The 8410-nt window shown below is 42.2% G+C and overlaps 1 protein-coding gene and 1 pseudogene across 10 annotated transcripts in view; one reads left to right on the plus strand and one right to left on the minus strand.

The window, feature by feature from the left end:
• Nucleotides 1-8410, minus strand: part of CEP112 (centrosomal protein 112) — a 641834-nt gene that overhangs the window by 98135 nt on the left and 535289 nt on the right. The gene's annotated exons all lie outside the window — the stretch shown is intronic.
• LOC116525826 lies at nt 14-555 on the plus strand (annotated as a pseudogene).

An 8410-nucleotide genomic window follows, 5' to 3' on the forward strand; every position in this document is an offset into this window, starting at 1 on the left:
AAAAAAAAAAAAAAAAAAAAAAAAAAAAAAGATTGAGGTTGTAACTGGGACCATACCAAGACTCAAAAGAGGACCTTGGACAGTGATCCACCCTAAAGCACGAATTGTTGCGGAAGCCGGGCTAACACTCATTGGTGAAGGGAGCCTAACAGAAGAACAGGCCCATATCATAAATGCTTACCCGGATAATATTACTCCTGACACTGAAGATCCAGAACCAAAGCCTATGATCATTGGCACCAATAATGTGTTTGAAGTTGGCTGTTATTCCCAAGCCATGAAGATGGGAGATAATGACATCATTGAATCAAAAGCATATGTAGGCAGAAATGTAATATTGACAAGTGGCTGCATCATAGGAGCTTGTTGCAACCTAAATACTTTTGAGGTCATCCCTGAGAATACGATGATCTATGATGCAGACTGCCTTTGACAGGTGCATCCTGAGCGACTGCAGCTGCAGACACTACAGCTGAACTTCTTGATGAAAATTTTGCCAAATTACCACCACCTAAAGAAGACTATGAAAGAAGCTCAACTCCAGTAAAGGACTAAGATCAGTCATGACATTAAGATGACATTTTGTCTTTGACCTCTGTCTTCTGAATGGGCCACAGTGTTTATGTACTCTTAGCAGCTCACAGAATAATACATGTTGACTTTATTTTGTAAAATTGGGTTGAGAGGAAAGTAATGGATTTTCATCGTAATTGTCCTTTATAATTTATACAAAATGCATTATTCTCCTATATCCTTGCTTCTTTTCTGATAATTTACAGATTTAGCCTTTCTTTTGTTATATAAACTAATAGCTACAAATTTTGGTTATGTAAAAGACTACCCATGACAAGAAAGAACATATTGTTATGTATTTATATTCCAGCATAGACTAAACCGAATGAAAATACTGGTAACAGGAAAAAAAAAAAGACTGAGGTTGTGATGCAAAATAAACAAATGTGAATATTAAAATTTTGGACAGTATTTTGCATATAAGCAGTACTGTTTACTTCCTGATGAAGACGGAAAAGCTGAAATCGTATTATAGCATTCCTATTAATAAATGTGGCCTTGGGAGGTACTCATTTAGAATTTAACAAGACACATGTAGTGGAGAATTTATTCAGTAGCATTCAGTCCAGCATGTACTCCAGCGTTCATTCACCAGTTTTCTGGTAACTGGAATCTACCCCTCTCCCATTCTCTTTCCCAGCCAAGGGTCAGGGTAGAGTATGTGGCGAGACCCTAAGGCAATCATTACATCCCATTATCTACAGCCGTAATTATTTAGGGCCTGAGTACATGACCCAAGTCCAGGTAACCAGAGTCACTGACAGCCAAAGGACACAGATTCTCATGCACTGGGCTTTCCCAATGGATGTCATTCTGGAATTGTGACAACCATCTTGCTACCATGGAGTAAGAACTGAACTGAGGGTTTTGGGAATTCAGAAGAAGAATTGAGAATCGGAGAAAAATAAACTGAGCGCTTTATCAATCTGCACTTAAAGTTAGCCCTGTCCTTAGATTTTTCAGTTTGTGTTAGATTTTCTTTCACTTGCAAACAAAAAGGTCAGAACTGAAACAACATAGAATATGCAAAATATTCACCTACATTTATGTGTGTTGTTAGACCAGGGGTCAACAAACTTTAGCCTGCAGACCAAATTTGGCACACTGCTTGTTTTTGTAAATAAAGTTTTACTGCAAAGCAGCGCTGCTGATTTGTTTATTTATTGTCTGTGATTGCTTTCTCACGACAGTGGCAGTATTGAGTAGTCCGGAGAGAGACCTTATGGCTCACAGCCCTGAGACATTTGTTATGTGGCCCTTTATAGAAAGTTGGCTGACCCCTGTAACTAGACTGAGCTCCACAAGGTAGGGACAGTGTTCGTTTTTCTGACTGCTATTACCTCAGTGCTTAACCTGGTGCCTGGCATATGGTAGCAACTCTATACAATAAATATTTGCTGATGAATGAATGAATCAAATAGAGCTTACAATCTTTGGTGTTAAGTCAGTCTTTGTCTCAAAATGTCTTCAGAATGTCTAGAGTAAACTCATCACAAACGCTTTCCCTAAAGACAAAGACAAGATTCTGCCATCTCAGGACGGCAGTTCTTAATCAACACAGTGGCTATTAATAAGAAGGCTGGCTTCAAAGCTGAGAAAGTTGGAGGCAAACCCCAGGGCCTACGGGGCTGCTGAGATCAAAGGGGATCTTAGAGATTCACCCTGAAGGAGAGGGGTTGGTTTCATCCAAGCTCTTTCCTCCTCTGTGCTTCTCGGGTTTACTCACTATCAGACTTTTTATATAGTCAAGGTAGTAAATGACTCATGCCTCTCTTTTTCTAAAACCAAATGCCAGATCCTTTCTTTGGTCTCACTTCTAATGTTTGTCTTCTTAATAATATCATTCCTAATATTTTTTCTTTCCTTAGGTTGATATATACTACGAATATTCCACTTTTTCAAAGAGATGGTACAGGCCCTAAAGGAGTTTGATCAGTACAGCAATTCCACAGGCTTGGGATCAGAAAGGCTGAATGTGGAAAGCCTGGACAGGTACATGTTGAAGAACATGAATATTTGGAAGACCAAGTCTAAACAACTTGGAAGGAAGTACCTTCTCTATGTTGCAAGGTACTTCCCTGAGAGGGTTTGGGGAAAACCTGGGGAAGGGATAGGGTGGTTTTCACTTCTGTTTACAATTTCTGACCTTCCTCTCAGAAAGAGGGTGACTAGGCCTTTTTGGTTGGGGCTTGACTTCCTAAAAAGGTAGTTTTCATCAACAAAGGACCAAAACCCCAACCAAAGGGTCCGGGGAGAAAGAGTCTTGGGGTTTATAACTGACTTCATTAATAAAAGACCCAAGAAGACCAACAGAATAAGGCTGATACTCAGTGAGGCTGATGGGAGTTTTGGAGTCCCCCTGATATTTACTCTTTGTACATAGAAGCAAGGTTAGAGCACTTGGCACATAGTAAATACTTAGTAAATATTGTTTTAATAAGTAAATGACTGAACAAAGTTGTCGCTGAATAGGTAGGTGGCACCTTGAAATTATGGAAGATAGTAAAGGTTAACAAATTTGGAATGAATGTAGTAGAAAACAGAAAAAGTAAAGAAAACCCACATGTGCCAGATACTATATTAAGCAATTGATGTAGAATCTTTTTTCTTTTCTTTCTTTCTCTTTTTTTTCCCTCTTAATACAGAGTCTTGCTGTCACCCACGATGAAGTGCAATGGCACAATCTTGGCTCACTGCAACCTCCACCTCCCAGGTTCAAGCAATTTTCCTGCCTCAGTCCCCCGAGTAGCTGAGATTACAGGCACCTGCCATCATTCCTGGCTAATTTTTTGTATTTGTAGTAGAGACAGGATTTTACCATGTTGGCCGGGCTGGTCTCAAACTCTTGACCTCAGGTGATCCACCTGCCTTGGCCTCCCAAAGTGCTGAGATTACAGGTGTGAGCCACCATGCCTGGGCTGATATATAACCTTTTACATACTGTGATGATTCTATTTAATTCTGACATACAATTTGAAAGACAGACATTATCTACTCATTTCATAGAGAAGGAAACAGGTTCCCAGTGCGTAACTGCTAGAACCATGATTGAAACCTGACATCTAACCCTATATTGTGCCCATTTATTGCTGGGAGGTGGAGAAGGGAAGAGGATTGATCTGGAAGTATTGTGATGAAATCTCAGGAGAGGAGACAGTCTGGAATTCAGGGGGCAGCTGGGAGCTGCTGGAGTAATCTAGGAAAGTGAAAAACTCCTAGTCTGATCTCAGGTGATAGCTACAGGAAGGTCATAAAACAGAAGCTGATTAATTACCTGTCTCGTAGAATAGAAGTAAGAGATGAGTTAAATGAAAATATATGCCTTCAGCCATGTGCCTAGAAGAAGGGTGGTGTTCCTGCAGAGACAAGGCAATGGGTACAGGGAGTTGGTCTGGGTGTGGGTAGAGACAGAACATATGTTTGGGGGTTTGCATTTACTTAGTTTGAGCAGCAGAGCAGTCATTCATGAGGAAATATGGAAGTGGAGCTCAGGAGAAAAGCAGGACTAGAGACCCAAGAACATATGCCAGAAGAGGAAGCTGTGACCGTGGGAATGGAGAGCTCTTTGAACGAGAAACGGGAGAACAGGAATGTCCCAGAGCCAAGACTCATCTATAAGGAACTTCCACATTTAGGATGCAGGAGAAGCAAGTAGAAGCAGGGAATGGCCTGAGAGGTGAGATGGAAGTTAGGAGAGCCAGGAGCAAGGCCTTGGGCTTCACAAGGGAAGGAGGGAAAGTAGGTGTTAGGTGCCGCAGAGATCAAGGAAAATAAGCAAGAGGACCAGGCCATTTCTTTGTTTCCTTTTTTTTTTTGAGACTGAGTTTTGCTTTGCTCTTGTTGCCCAGGCTACAGTGGAATGGCACAATCGTGGCTCACCACAACCTCTGCCTTCTGGGTTCAAGCGATTCTCCTGCCTCAGCCTCCCTAGTAACTGGGACTACTTACATGTGCCACCACACCCAGCTAATTTTTGTATTTTTAGTAGAGACGGGGTTTCACCATGTTAGCCAGGCTGGTCTCGAACTTCTGTCCTCAGGTAATGCACCCACCTCGGCCTCCCAAAGTGCTGGGATTACAGGGGTGAGCCAAGGCACCTGGCCAAGGACCGGGCCCTTTCTATTCCTTGCCTTGAATGTCACCACCATATAGGAAATAGAGTGGTCTAAACAGCAGATTAATCACAAGAGATTTCAGTGAGCAGCAGTGCTTCAAATAAGAGTAGTTTAAGAAGAAATTGTTGATAAACATATAGTTTCCTATTTTAAAGAAAAACTTAAAAGATCCATGTCTAATCTTCAGTTAAATATCATTCAAAATATCTGATTTAGACAGAGAGTTCTGACCTGGTTTGAGGGCATTTTTTCAAAAGAGGCAAGCTACGACTGCTCTTTCTTTTCTGCATGTTTAAACTCTTGACAATTATAAATAAGTTAAACCTCTCCCTCAAAGTACCAATTATCTCCTTATGTTTGAGAAGGCATGTCTTGCCAGATATAGTATTCTATACAAAACACAAAATAGGAAGACAAAGGCAGTCATTGTCCCACCGGTGAACCCCGGATTTACTTAGGCAGCTCGAATGAACACTAATGAGGATTTTGTGCATGAATCTCCCCACCTCCCAGCTAAAGGGAACTGAGACCCCACAACCTCACAGCAGAGCATTTCCAAACACCATTGTAAACAGTCACTGACTCCATTCATGAGTTGTTCACCTTTACACAGCAGAGAGAAAAGAAATTTTTGTTCAATTAAAACTTAGGGAGTATGATGTCATCAAAAGACTTCCTTTAGGTTTTCTGGAAAAAAAAAATTATACTTTTTACAAGAGAAGTAAAAAGGAGCTTCATAAATATATAGCTGACATCTGCTAGGCCAGGAAGGGAACAGGAGGCATCAGTAGCTCCCATGTGGGATAACGGAGGTCTTTATAGAGGTGATAAGATTTGACTGGGACACTGAGGAATGAGTAGGAACTTTCCAGATGGATGAGATAAGGAAAAACTGCTAGCTAAGGGAAGGGCAGGAAGCATAGAGGTGACTGTGTGTGGCATGCTTAGTGACTGTCACAGGGCTGAGTATGGGTGGAGGTCATGCGGTGGGCAGGGGATGAGTGAGACAGGTGGAGACAAGGTGGTTAGGACTTTGAAACTTATGTCAAGGTAGCTGGGCTTTACTCTGAAGACAATGAAAAACAAACTCAGGGTTTCCGATTGGAGACTGACATATTTTGATTTCCTCTCTCTCCCTCCCTCCCTCCCTCCTGCTCTTTCTCTTTCTTTCTTCTTTTCCTTTCTTTCTTCTCTCTACCTCCCTCCCTTCCTCCCTCCCTTCCTCCCTTTCTTCCTCCCTCCTTTTCTTTCTTCTTTCTCTTTCTTTCCTTATTTTTTTCTCTCTTTCCCTCCCTCCCTTCTTCTTCTCCTTATTTCTTTCTCTTTCTTCCCTCCCTCCCTCCTTCTTTCCTTCCCTCCTTCCTTCCTTCCCTCCTTCCCTCCTTCCTTCCTTCCTTCCCTCCTTCCCTCCTTCCCTCTTTCCCTCCTTCCCTCCTTCCCTCCTTCCCTCCTTCCCTCCTTCCTTCCTTCCTTCCTTCCTTCCTTCCTTCCTTCCTTCCTTCCTTCCTTCCTTCCTTCCTTCCTTCTTTTCCTTCCTTTCCTTCCTTTTCTCTTTTATTCTTCTTTCTTTTTCAGAGTAGGTTCTCACTCTGTTGCCCAGGTTGGAGTGTGGTGATGCCATCACAGCTCACTGCAGCCTCCACCTCCTGGCCTTAGGTGATCCTTCCACCTCAACCTCCCGAGTAGCTGGGACTGCAGGTGTGCACCATCATGACCTGCTAATTTTTGTATTTTTTGTAAAAACGAGGTTTTTAAGCTGGGCGCGGTGGCTCACGCCTGTAATCCTAGCACTTTGGGAGGCTGAGGTGGGTGGATCACCTGAGGTCAGGAGTTCAAAACCAGCCTGGCCAACATGGTGAAACCCCATCTTTAAAAACAAAAACAAAAACAAAAACAAAAAACGAGGTTTTTTCCATGTTGCCCAGCCCAGGCTGATCTCAAACTCCTGAGTTCAAGCAGTCCAACTGCCTTGGTCTCCCAAAATGCTGGGATTACAGACTTGAGCCACTGCGCCTGGCCATACCTTGATTTCTATTACAGGAAGGGAAACCTAATGTCACCGTCCTGCTTCTAGTTTTTTCCCTTCTTCAACTGATTCTCCACACTGTTGCATGTTTCTCTGAAATGCAGATCTGATCATGTCACCACTCCCACTCCCATATAAAAACACATCAGTGATTTCTTTTATCTGTAGATTAAAGACAACGTCCTTTGCATGGATCATCTAAGAACCTTCTTATGATCTTAGACTATTTTTCCAGGACCCTGTGCTCCAGTAATGACTTGGCATTTTCCCCCAAAGTCCCACATCATGTTGTGACTCATGCCTTTGCACATGCTGTTCTGTCCTCCTCTGCGTCCCTCCTCCTTCTGAACTGACTAGAGAACCACTCCTCATTCCCACATAGCACCTTCTCTGGAACACCCTCCCTCAGCCTTCTAGTGTTGGTAACCAGCCCTCCACTAAAATGCCTTGGTATTACGTTCATCTAACAGTCACTGATTGACACAGAGTGTTTTCTATGTACTAGGCACCATACGGTACTCTTTTGCGTATATTATATTTGATTTAATCTTCTATGCATGCCATATGGTACTTTTATGGCTGCTTACACAAGAAGAAATAGGCTTATCCACAGTCACACAGTTACATGGTACCTGGGTCGGGGCCTGTACTAGGTCTTCCTTATCCAAGAGCCTCCGTTTGTACTTCATTATCAGATGCTATTATGATTATTGATTTGCACACTGCTTTCTCCTATTACTCTGTGGGTTCTCTGAGGGTAAGTTCTATGTTGAATCAAAGATCAATGCTATTTACAAAGTATCTAAAATTATTCCTTAGAAGTTTGAGACCATTACTGGGACTGTTTTTGCCAATGTAAAAATATTTTTTGTGAACCTCTTATGTAGGCTGGAGTTTGCATGAAGCAGAACGTATCCAACCACATGGACCTGGGCTTACTTAATCGGCATTACACCTGCTCTGGGTGAGAAGGAGAAATGGCAGCCAGTTAGTTCACTTTCCATCTTTCTTTTAAAAAAATATTATACTTTGAGTTCTGGAATACATGTGCAGAATGTGCAGGTTTGTTACATAGGTATTCACAGGACATGGTGGTTTGCTGCACCTATCAACCCATCGTCTCATTAGGTATTTCTCCTAATGCTATCCCTCCCATAGCCCCCAACCCTCCCAACAGGCCCCAGCGTGTGATATTCCCCTCTCTGCGTCCATGTGTTCTCACTGTTCAATTCCCACTTATGAGTAAGAACATGCAGCGTTTGGTTTTCTGTTCTTGTGTCAGTTTTCTGAGAATGATGGTTTCCAGCTTCATCCATGTCCCTGCAAAAGACATGAACTCATCCTTTTTTATGACTGCATAGTATTCCATGGTGCATATGTGCCACATTTTCTTTATTCAGTCTATCATTGATGGGCATTTGGGTTGGTTCCAAGTCTTTGCTATTGTGAATAGTGCTGCAGTAAACATATGTGTGCACATGTCTTTATAGTAGAATGGTTTATAATCCTTTGGATATATACCCAGTAATGGGATTGCTGGGTCAAATGGTATTTCTGGTTGTAGATCCTTGAGGAATTGCCACACTGTCTTCCACAGTGGTTGAGCTAATTTACACTCCCACCAACAGTGTAAAAGCGATTTCTTCACATCCTCTCCAGCATCTGTTGTTTCCTGACGTTTTTTTTTTTTTTTTTT

Source organism: Sapajus apella, unplaced genomic scaffold (genome assembly GCF_009761245.1).
Source record: "Sapajus apella isolate SASKATOON/1434 unplaced genomic scaffold, GSC_monkey_1.0 scaffold48, whole genome shotgun sequence".
NCBI lineage: Eukaryota > Metazoa > Chordata > Mammalia > Primates > Cebidae > Sapajus > Sapajus apella.